Source organism: Cavia porcellus, unplaced genomic scaffold (genome assembly GCF_034190915.1).
Source record: "Cavia porcellus strain 051 isolate PalLab524CR breed Dunkin Hartley unplaced genomic scaffold, mCavPor4.1 scaffold_7, whole genome shotgun sequence".
In the NCBI taxonomy this organism is placed as follows: domain Eukaryota; kingdom Metazoa; phylum Chordata; class Mammalia; order Rodentia; family Caviidae; genus Cavia; species Cavia porcellus.
In genome coordinates this window covers 63923179-63935622 of record NW_026947490.1, presented here as the reverse complement: position 1 = coordinate 63935622, position 12444 = coordinate 63923179, and the positions used below count along the sequence as shown (strand labels likewise).

General features: G+C 47.9%; 1 protein-coding gene across 4 annotated transcripts in view; it reads left to right on the top strand.

The window, feature by feature from the left end:
- Window positions 1–12444, top strand: part of Camk1d (calcium/calmodulin dependent protein kinase ID) — a 394453-nt gene that overhangs the window by 365084 nt on the left and 16925 nt on the right. The window lies entirely within an intron of this gene.

Below are 12444 nucleotides of genomic sequence, written 5' to 3'. Positions count from 1 at the left end.
CAGTCTCCAAAGCGCATGGTGAGTGTGCACGCCTTCTCCAGAGGCTGGGGAGACAGGCACGGAAGCCACCGTAAGGCATGCTGGGTCCAGAGTTCTCCCAAATGGACGGTGGCCTATGCAGATGCCTGATTGCCTAGGCAGACTAGAAGGAAGGATGAGAGGCTGGGAAGGAGAAGGAAGGTGGAAAGGAGGAAGAGAAAAAGAGAGAAGGAAACCAAGGAGGAAGGAAGCACCTGACCACAAAGAAGGCAAAGTCTAAATGCAGGGGTTAGTTTGTAAAGCCCCTGGCACAGCACATTGGTGAGTGCTTGGTGTTAATCACCTCCAGATTGGATGTCGGCACCCCCTGGTGCTTTGGTCTGAAATTCATTTGCTGCTGAAAGTTGTACTGTGTGTTTCTGTCCCTTGATTACTGACGGTGGAAGCTCTCCTGGCTTGTCCTCTGGCTCATGTTATTCCCTGTGTTGCATTCGGCTGGGGCTGAGTTTTGTTTGGCCCTGAAGTAGGAGGCTCAGGGCCTGTCTACTGCTGCCCTGGATGCCCCCATAGTGGTGTCCGTTTGGCTGATGCCAGATGGATTGGACTGCTCTTCTCATGCTTGGAGTAGCACGTTGTTCCCCCTCCACACCTTCTCTCCATCCCAAAGCATCCCCCGCCAGTTCTAGTTGTGTACCAACTTAAAGGAATATGTTTCCTTTTGTTTTCCTTCTAGTAGTCCCTCTCCTTTCTCTCCTAAATGTTCCCTAATCTGCTTACCCATTCTCAGCTTTCAAGGCCTTACCCAAACCTCAGGGAAGGATGGGGCCACTTATCCATGTAATCCCATCAATAGCACATTGCTGGAGATGCCCTGTCCATGGTTTTAATATGCAAGCCAGTCCTGCACCCTCTGGCGTATTCACCCTAAGTTCACAAGCAGAAACCTCTAGGAATGCGCACAGTCAAATCGTTAGTGACTGAAGTCATTGGATTGTGTACACATAATGATGCCAACCTCTTTGTCTAGTCTATAAAGTCAAGGAATCTACTCAAACTTGTTTTGCTCACTAAGGAAGCCCTATGAGTAACAAAAAAAGATTTACCAGCTTTAAAAGCTTTGCTTTATTTCTATTATGTTTAAGGCTTTCATAGCATCCAGAATAAGATGAATCAACTTAGATTCCTTAATACAGGGCCCAGATGTTCATTCAATAAACACTTGTTGAGTTCCTTCCAAGGGCTGAAATAGGAGGGCAGATGGTAGCTACTCAGTGACCCAGCATATCAGACCCACAGGAGTGTCCACAGGAACACTATCCAGATGTGGCCAGTGGTGCTAGTGCTTTTCAGCAACCCACTGGGCCTGGGGTTGCTAATATTATGTGTAATATGTGGGGGTAGGGGTGGGGGATGTTCAGCCACTTTTTGGCACCTGAACTAATTACAGTGTGAAAGAATTTTTTGGCGTGGAAGGAAACTATCTGATAGGATTTTGGTGAGGCTGAAAAGATAAGAAGTATGAAATATAAGAGACCTTTATTTTAAGAATGTGGGGAGAGACCCCCTGACCCTCTGGGGTCTGGCATTCTCCCCAGGGTCTGGCACTCTCTCCGGCAGACATGTGGTGTGGGGGCATACGTGTAGGTTAGGTTTGGGGTGGTGCCTAAGGGGCATTAGTGATGCACGGGTAGCTCATTGGTATTCATTTCACATCACAGGTAAATTCCTAGGGGCGGGGAAGATGACCTCAAGATAGAGCCCCTTGGTTTTGCCTCCAAGGCTTTACCAGCTACAGTGTCCCGTCTGGGGCAAAATCCTTTTACAGTGAATACTATATTCTGCTCTTACAAACATGCCTTCAAATATGTGTTCTCAGAAGGCTCAAACCATTCTTACAGTCAAGGGTCCTTGGCTAAATGCATACAAGATCAAAGTTTAAAGCAGGTCTAGGACATTCTATCAGCTTGCTTGTAATGCAAAGCCCAAACAGTAAAGCATCTCTTATCCACCCTATAATAGCAGTGTAAACTTTAGATTTGGTGAGGAGTTCTGAGGCTTTACATGACACAACTACGTTGCTTCAGGCTGGTGGATGATTTAGCTCAGTGGCACAGCACTTTCCTGACAAGCATGAAGTCCTGAGTTCGATTCCTAAAAAAATCCTGAGTTCTTTCCAAAAAAAATCCCCCCAAAACCCCCACATCGCTTCATTTTCAGTATTCAAGTGAGAACATAAGGCTGAGTCCCCATAGCAGCAAACCTCAGCCTCTTGGAAAGCAGAATTGGTCCTTTTCTAGCAAAATTGCTAATCTTTCTTCAGAGCCTTTCCAAGTCCAGTGAGACCGAGACAGAGAAATTTGGGTGGCCATTGAGTTGCCAGTGTGGACTATCACATTCAAATATTTTATATAAAGTGTTTCAAATAAGTTCCAACACTTCAGAAACACATGTCTCAGGTTACCTAGAAAACTTACTGTAATGTATTTTAACTTGCTCCCTGGCTCCCCTCGTCAGCTGGGCCTCGTCTTCTGCCCTGTTCCATCGAATTCCACAAGGTCTTATCAGAAAGAGACTTTCCTCCCTAATGTCCCCAGGCAGCTAACAGAGGAGCATAGCACTGAATGCAAGCAAGTCAACGTGATCGCATTGGAATCTGGTTCAGTGGTGACACAGACTGTTTGTCTTCAGTCCCTGTGTCCCACAGACAGGACTATAATGATGGTAGGCATTTTCCTTCAGTCTGGCTTTCAGGAAGGCTAGAACATTAGGCATTGATTTAATGACTGCAGACACACTGGGCTGTTTGTTAATTCTGTGGCAGGTCATTCAGTCTTGTCACCAGCTCTGATTCCAAATGTAAAATGTACAAGAATCTCACTGCTGACTTCAGGGCAGGTTTAGAAAGAGAATGTATATGGTATATTCCCATCTTGGCAGTGTTGTATCAGGCTTGTCATCTAAAGGTTAATATGCATTGGCCCAGGAGTTGCACAAAATGACTTCTAAGCTCTATCCTGCCCTTTAGGAAAGACCAAGTTGTCTAACCTCTCTGCACTGATTTTCTCCTCTAGAAATGGAAGATTGTGTTCTTAAAAGCACTTACCTCCTAAGTGTGCCACTGTGGCCCTGTGACCATCTCCTCGTCTCTTCTCCAAAGTCCAAAATGAGGGGTTGAACCAAGCAACAACCTCTTTATCTATGACTTTGAAAATCCCCTTCCTATGCGAAGTCCTTCTTCAAATATACCTGCTGCTGAAGGGCTGGGGATGTAGCTTAGCAGTATAGGTGCTTGCCTGGCAAGCACAAGATCGTGAGTTGGATCCCTGGTCCCAAAAAACAAAACAAAACAAACAACAACAAAAAAATACCTGCTGCTTTGGTGTGTGGTTTGAGCATGGGAGCAGGGACTGCCACCTCTGTTATGTTGTCAGACAGATGGATGCCTACTGGAGGAAAGTGTCAGGCTTTGGGGGATGGGAGCTTGGGGAACATTTGCTGAAGGTCTGCTGTGTTCACTCCAGTCTACCTTGAAGAGTATTGTTTGTAGGAGGCTTTGCTGCAAAAGTAGCTAAAAAAATTATTACACTTGGGAAAGTTATTGGAAGTTTTTTCTCCAGAGTAGACATCCATCTTAGAGAACTCATTTCTGTCTTTTTTCTTTCCTTGTGGAGCTGGGTGTCAAGCCCAGGGGCTCCACACACATGCTAGGTGAGCACTATACCACAACCACATATGAAATGCACCCTGCTTCTTACATCAGCTTACTTATGTGCTGTTGCATACAAACATAAATAGGGAGTGTTTCATGTAAAGCATCTCCTGTTTGTCAAGGTATCAGTTAACCCATATCCACTAAGTCATGTTGAGTGCTAATAAAAAGTACAGAAGAAATACAGCAAATCCTTGACTTATGAACAAGGTCTATTCCGAGAGAACGTTCATAAGTCAGATTTATTTGTAAGTTGAACAAAGTGAATCTTACACACCTTTGACACAGATATACAAGGTATATTGCTTTGTGCTTCCTAGCAGCATCCTCACAGGAGCTCCTCCTGCTTCCAGATGTCCTGGGCTCTGAACGTACTGCTGTACACTGTCACACTGTGCAGTGTGCATACAGAGGCACAACTGTGACCAGATCCTGCAGGCGTGAGCTGTCTCCAGGATTTGTTTGCATCTATGAATGTTCATAATATGAGGTCTGTTCATATCTGTGAAAGTTCACAATTCAAACGTTTGTAAGTTGGGGGCTTACTCTACTGCATTTGGCACTTTTGTAAACTCATGAAGTAGGAAGATAAACATTACAACCCCATTAATAAGACATAATTGCTAGGCGTGATAGTATACCCCTATAACCTCAAGTAATCAAGAGGCTGAGTCAGGCAGATAGCTCTAATTTGAGGCCAACATGAGCCCCTTAGCAAAATTGTATCTCAAAAATAAAATTTTGAAAAGGGAGGTTGAGAATGTAGCTCAGTGGTAGAGCACTTGTCTATCACGTGCAAGGCCCTGGGTTTGATTCCCAGTATCACAATCAATCAAACAAAACACAATAAGTTTCTTGAGAAGACTGAAGGAAGAGATGGGACTTAAAATGGACTGTAAGAATGGGAAGTGTTTGGAGAGGGACCGAGGAAGGTGGGGATGACTGTCCATGGGAGATGGAGACATGCGAAGACTCATTCACCCAGCAAGCTTTTGCTGAGCACATGCATTGTGTGGGGTTAGCTACTGGGACTGCAAAATGTGAATGAAACATTTTGTCCGGCTTGAGAGCTGGGAGTGTAACAGAGAGACAGTGAGGTGCAGACAGAGTGAAACCAGTGTAAGTGCCCCAGCAGCAGCGTCCAGGAGGCTTGCTGAACATAGAGAAGAGGCGAGGGACCCCTGTCCTGACCCTATTGGGCTCAGCAAACAGGCGCCACACACAGAGCTTTGCATGTGAGCAGCTGGACACTTAGGCTGGGGAGAAGAGCGTCCTAGCACAGACAACAGGATACAGAATGGGCAATTCCAGCCAAGCCTGAAACGGTGTAGTTCCCTGCGCCACCTCCAAATGAACCTTTCCTGCCTGCGTTTGACATTTCTTATCTGCTTTGGAGTTCAGTGCTGAGCTTCTGTGCCCCTGTGCCCCAGCTACAGTGAAAACAGCATGAGAAGGACACTGGGACCACCCTCTCCTTTCTGGGTGTAGCCAGAGCTGTTGGCTTTGGGTGACAGCCGAGGGACTGGCCAGACTGGCAGTCTTTTCTCTGCTGTCTCCTAGGGCCTCGTGCTTGTGGAGGGCTGGTGCAGGCCAGGAGCTGAGGCCTCCAGGCAGCAGCAGGTGCTGGGCTGTGCTCCCTTCACGGGCAGGAGGAAGGGAAGATGCCAGGCAACCTGAATGGCAAAAGCCAGTACTGTTCCCCTGAATAGGATCATTTATGTTCACACCAGAGACTTCCTGCCACATGAAATAAACAAAGGGCGCTGGCTGGTTTTCTGGTGCAGTCTTCCAGTCTGTGCTGATTACTCAGGCCATGTGACTCCCTGACGCTGTCTGCATGGCTGTTCGTTTGCACTCCTGTCTGTGCCAAGAGAATTTCTGCAAAGCGTTTGCAGGAATCAGTTGCAGAAGTGGAAATGGGGACCTGGAAATGAACTTTTCCTTCACATTCTCCTGTAGTATTTCAGAATTTTTAAAACTACAGGTTTGAGTTATGTTTATGCAAACAACACAAATTTTAGAATACACTGCAGTGGGGTGGATGCAGGCATCTTAAGCTACTGCAAGATTCCCAGGGACCCTGCTGTGTAGCAGCCTCCTCCCACCAGCCTTTCTTGATTACATGCTGACACTCCTCCCTCTCCCTGCAGTACCTGTGGGTGAGGGGCATGGTCTCCAGAGGAGACAGATGGGTGAAGGAAGGGTCAGTGGGTCTGCAGAGCTCCCTCCTTTTTGCAGCTCCAGTAGCCCGAGAACTACCAGCAAGATATGAACTCACCCCCACCTTGAAAGTGGCCTTCCCTTGGCTCCATCTCAGCCCTTAACTCAGAGTCACCTTCCTAGTGGGGACAGAGCCAGGGGATCACACACTGTGGGCAGTGGCAGGTCACTTTTGCTGCTAATGAGGCTCATCCCAGGAAACGGACAAATTACCCAGCCTCTGTGCAAGGTGACCAGCGACCTGCATTCTGGTGCCCCAGACTCAGACAAGGGGGAACTTGTGGGGGCCGTGGCATATTGGTTAGGGCAGCAGCTGTCTATGGTCACTCAGAACTGCATTTGTTTTAAATCACTGTTTGCCCAACGAACACATCTGTGGGCCAGATTAATTCTGGGAGGGCCTGTCTCAACCCCTCCTAACCCATCTACTCTCTTAGTGTTAATGCAAATGTTCTGGAGCCAACTCAGCATCCCCGGGCCAGACCCATCCTCCCTGGCTGCCGGCCTCTGCCTCCAGCTGCCTGCTGAGTGTCTCTCCTGTTTCCCTCACACATACCTGCTCCAGCGCTCTGTGCAGAATCACTGCCTCCCCCTCCATACAGGAGGTGCACATCTGGTTGCAAAGAGCAGATTCCCTCTGGTCACCACAATGAGGTGGGATTTACTGCAGGGTTTTCATGGAGTAAGCCAGATCCTCTACTCTGGGCCCACATCTGTCCCTCCTGTCATCTGCTCACCCCTCTTCCCATCCTTCACCCAGTCTTCAGTCCAAGCTTGGTCATCCCCAGAGCTGGTGTCCACTGATGCCAGCCTGCCTTGCCAGTACCCTGTGGTGAATCTGCCCTCCAGCTGCCACCCTCTGGGCCCATGCACCTCTGTTTGATCCACAGCCTAGATGACAAACTGTCTTTGCCTTAAATCTGCCCCTCCTGTAACAAAGCCAGATGTTCCCTGGCTACTTCATCAACACTACTCGAAGCTGTCCCACATCCCACAGGACTGACCACCAACCTTAGGGTGGGGAGCTCAGTCCTCAACAGCCTCAACACCATCTGCATCAGCTGCTCCTTTTTCCTCTCCCAGAGTTGGCCATGAACCCAGGAAGCCTTGAACAGAAACTAAGCCTTTTCTACTTTCCATTTTGAAACAGGTTCTCTCTTAGTTTCCCAGGCTGGTCTCAAACCTGTGATCATCCTGCCTCAGCCTCCTAAGTAGCAGGCTAGCTACATAGTGACTACATCAGATATAGCAGCACCAAATGCCTCTGGAGCCTGAGAGTTCTTGTTAAACTGTACTCCTCTATGCCTCCATGCCCTTCTCACTGCTTAGCCAGCCCTACCCATAGTCCCTTAGTTTCTCCTGTAAATCTCTGGCACACCCTCTGACATGCATTGGAAACTACCACCTCTTCCCCGCAAATCCAGTGTAGGTTCTGTGACCTGCTCTGCCCTCCTGTGATGGCCCATATGTAGCTCTGTTGTTGTTACTGCCTGTGTTGCTGCTCTCTGATTGGGTCTCTCTCTCCTGCTGCTCTGAGCACATACAGGGAGGAAGTTGTCTCTTCCTATCTCCAGTAGCAAGCCCAGTACCTGGTCTATAGGAGGAGCAGCATGGACGTCTGATGAGTGAAGCCTCGGTATTCCTAAGGCACTCTATTGCTCCGTTTTCTGCAGTTCTACTAGAATACCACAGACTGGGGACCTTATGAACAATAGTGTTTATTCAGCTCATGATTCTGGAGACTGGGAGGTTCAAAAGCGGAGTGGCATCTGGAGAGGTCTTGCATGCCACGTATCCCATGGCAGAAGGAGGGAGGGTGGGAAGGAGGGGAAAGGGCACAGAGGAAGAGGAGCGTTAATGCTGTACCATCGACGGACCTTGAGGGCACAATGCTAAGTGAAATAGACCAGTCACACTTGATTCCACTGCCTGAGGATCTAAAAAAAGTCGGACCAGTGGAATAAAAATGCGGTTGGCAGGGACATAGTGGGAAGGGCAGCTAGCTACTAATCAAAGGCATAAGCTTTTGGTAAGCCGAGAGGGATAAGTTCTAGAGAGTGGCTGAACACCACTGTCACCATGGTCAACAGTAGTGTGTTATGCGCTTGAACATGTTAAGGGGCTAGAACTCACGATAAAACCTTCCTACCTCAAAAGCATAAGGTAAAATTAAATACAATCACTGCCTGATGTCAGACAAGGCTGGCACTTTTCTCCCACCACTTCGGACGCCAGCATCTCCCTGTGCCTTCTGCGTCTTCTCTGGCAGCAAGGTGTGTGAGGAAGAGTCGGAGGGCAGAATTGGAGGGGAGCCAGTATGTGAACACAGAGGCCGAGGTACATGATGCTAGCCAATAAAAGGACGTAAAAGAGGCAGAAGCTAGTGGTTATTCTTTCAGCACACATCCATTTGTGGGTGAGGGGTACAGATACATGGCCAAGGGGCAAAGAAACAGAAGAACGTAGTGCAGGACAGGACTTAGGAAAGGCTCCGCGCCTCTCCACAGGAGCTTTCATGCCATGGTAGCATCTCAGGCTCCAGGAAACACTGCACTGCCACATCAGCCACTGTTGGCCATTGCCGAGCTTCACATTCATTGCTGTTCCGTGGAAAGCCTTCTCCGCTATGGAGAGGGTCTGCGTCCAGGAGAGCCATTTTGGGTGACCCGAACCACACAGTGTCCTCTCTCTGAGGCAGGCTGTCTGCCCTCGAGCCAGCCCTGCATGCTGGGGTCTTGGGAGATGATGTGAAGTGTTCATGTTTCTACTGCCTCTGGCAGAGGGGGTGTAAGAAGCGGGAAGTGAGGTCCGCTGGCAACATGGAGACCTCCTGGGTGGCTGCATCTCCTTATCTCAAGGCTTTATCTTTGCTTCCCAGCCCCAGCCAGCCACTTCTTCCATTCCTCCAACCATCAATCTAGCATCTGCCTGGGTGACGATACCCACAGGCTAAGTTCAGACATGGTGATGGACAGGTCAGAGCTGAGGACAGGACAGGAAGTGCCTGTTGCTTGGCAGGGAAGTTGTACCAGGGTCGGGTGAAGGGTGCCAGGACATCCAGGAATAGTGCTCAGCTTTGTGTTGGTTCAGGAGCAAGAAGCCCTGGGGTGAGCTTGGGTTGAAAAGGTTAGATCCCTCACAGGGTTCTTCTCACAGGGGTAGTGGTCAGGTTGGGGGCTACCAGATGACCTACATGGACAACTCAAAGTCAGAACCCAAAGAGAAGGTTCGATCTCAAGTCTCCTTCCTGTGAATGAATAAGCACAATAGTTAAAAGAGTACAGACCAATCCAAGTGTGGTGGGCGGAGTGTGCCTATAATAATCAGCACTTAGGAGGCTGAGGCAAGAGGATTGCACAGGTCAGGAATCTGTGGAGTAGGCTCTAGCTCAGGCGATGCTACATTCCTAGTTTCTTTGCTTTTGAAGCAAGAATGGCACAAAGCCTATATAGGAAGTTAGAGTGGGAGGGCATTGCAGGAACAGCACTGGGATCCTGACTGTAAATACACCTAGACCCAAGGGGATGAGCGATCAGTTACGAGGGTGAGAGAGGATGCAGGAGAGTCTGCTCCCAGGAGAGGAACAGTCCTTCTGTCCAGGGACACAGCCACCCTGAGAGCGGGGCTGGGGCGTGGATACTGGATGTCCCTCTCTTTCACCACCTCTGCTGTGATCCCCTGGCTGGCTCCCACGATGTCCAAGACTTCCTATTCACCTATCCACACAGACCAGCCTGCAGGTGCAGAGCAGAGAGATCTAAAGAAGCTGACAGGAGCTGCCTGGGAGACCCGTCTCACAGTGTGACCGTGCTGTGTGCTAATGCAAGACAGCTCTCAGTGGGGCTCCTGACCCAGTGCGTGGCTAACTTAGAGAAGTGATCTAAGTCTAGCAGCGTGTTTGCATACATGTGCCACAGGGAGGTTGGTGGTGAACTAAGTACTAGCAGGAAGTTGAGAAGCCCAGCACGTGTGGTCCTGTGACGGTGGAAGGCTTTGATTGTGAAATGTTGATGTGACTCTGAACCATAAATTTCCAGGCCTAGAAAGCTGAGAATGGCTTTATCATCCCTGAGAACCCATGATGAGACAGGGTTTGTAGATTATGTAATGGGTTTAATATATAAAATGTACCCTACCTCAGGGCCGTTAGTGAAGAATACAGGGATTAGAGAATGACAGTCTCCCTTCTTGTGTGAGCATAAATGGCTCCAAATTTTCATTGCTCCTTTTGTCCCCACAGCACAAATCTACTTGTGAGCTGTTCTGGCCTGGGAGCTGCTCTACATCAGCTCCCTGCTGTCAAATCTACATTCACTCTTCTGATTTATAGTGGCACCTCGGTTCACAAACCTAATTCTTTCCGTGATTCTGCTTATAAACTGAGTTGGATGGAACTGAATCAGATCTCCCCATAATGTCAGCATTAAGCCATTGAATTCAGTTTGGTTCCTGTCTAACTCACTCTGCAACCAGAATCATGGAAAGAAATTAAGTTCATGAACCAAAGTCCCACTGTATCATATCACCATGCTTGCTTTCCAATCCTCTTTGTTGATTTTAACTCAGTCAGGCATCAAGCTAGATCCATTTTCTTTTCTCTGGTCTTTCTACACTCACATGAACACAGTATTCTACATGGTCCCCCAAAAAGAACTAAGTTGAAAAGAAATCGGAATATACATTAACAAAATTGGCATAAGAAGAAGAAATCTTTCTTAGAAATTTTTAAAGATTTGCTTTCCTTGAAAAGAAAGCCAAACCATAAAATGAAATGCCTTTGGTTGTTAATAAACAGAAACCTCATATATCTAAAATTTAGGTTTTTTCCAAGACAAACGAACATTTTGCTCTGTCTGCTTTTCCTAATATGCACATTTCATTTAGCCCAAATCCTCATTATGGGAAAAATTTACATAGCCATCTCCGCCGCCCAGGGTTTCTTTCCTTGGGCAGTGAGGTATGTGCAGTGGTTTCCGAAGCCTTCAGTGTTGTTCATTTCTCCAAAAGCAGCAAACCTTTAAAAATGAGATTTTCCAGGCGCTTAGCCCCTAACACTGCCTGGAGTGGGCATAGATGATTTTAAGTCATATTGGCCAGTTGAGTATCTCAGAACCTTGAAAGATGTCACCTGTCCCCTCCAGAGCCGACTGGTGCTCTTGGCGTTTGCTGCGGGAGCAGCTAAAGCAAGGTGGAACCCAGGTTGTGTTTATCCTGCGTCTCATTTCTTACGTACTGGCAGCCTGGTCCTCCCAACCCCCAAGAGTACTGATATCCGTGAACTTACTCTCGTGGAGCTGGTCACCATGCAGCAGCTGTGCTTAGAACAGCCATGCACAGAGTCGGGAGACAGATGCAGAGTTCCCAACTCCCACCATGACTGCCATTCTCTGGTCCACAAGCCCAGCCTGTGCCACCAGCTTTGCACTTGGCCTTTCAGGATGGAGCACCACCGTCCTCTGCCCTGTGGTCCCTTACAGCTGGGCCTCGGCCCTCCCTGTCCTCCTGGTGCAGACCCAGCAGGAGCCTGCCTCCTCTCCCTGGGTCCCTTCTGTGTACAGGTATTTTCCTCAGTATCTCAGCCTGTCACAGATGGAGAGGCACAGAGCCACTGTGGCTTGACGCCAAAAAGAATATGAGGAATCTGTATTTCAGGCAAGAAATTTGGACCCAAAATTATGTCAGTGGCCAGCTGACAATAAAAGTAGCTTTGGAATTGAGAGCAGAGCTAGCATGAGAAGCTGTGGTGTTTTTAAATTGTAGACAGAATGTGTCTGGGACATGCTAAGCACACACATTACTACTGAGCTGCATCCTTAGCCCCAAAGTCCATGATTTTTTTTTTCCTGGTACTGGGGATTGAATGCAGGGTTTTGCACTGAGCTACCTCCCCAGCCCTTTCGTATTGTTTATTTTGAGGCAGTATCACTCAATCACTTAAGTGGCCTACGTTGGGCTTGAATCTGTGATCCTCCTGCCTCACTCCCAGAGTACTGGGTTACAGTGTGCGTCACCATGGCCAACCAGAACCCACAGTAGCATAGAACAATTATAGTTGATATATCTAATCAAAATGTTTTTCTACTGTATTTGTTAGATGACCTTCCTCCCTCCAGATTGATGAATTGTGTGTTCCAACCTCCTAACAGAATCTTCTAGATAAAGCCAACTGTAGAATGGCTCAGTGGACAAATAGCCAACATTTGGTACCTGGGTATTGTAATTTGTACCACCTCTAGTCAATTCATATGCATAGAAATGGGCAAAACTGAAACCTTCCAGGCACCCCACTTGGGATGTCAGATGGTAACCTTCAGCTCAGGGTGACTCATGGCAACTTGGCATTCTAGTTCATAAAAGTTTCTTCCTTTGATAATTTCTTAAATAAAATGAGGCTGAAGCGCTCCTGAAATGTATACTAAGCATATGTTTTGTTTATACTTTCCACCAACCCATCTATTGGAGATAGCATTACAGCAAGATGGCTAAGATTCGTCTACAGAAGACTGTCAGTGGGCTTCTAGGGTGCGTGGGACTCT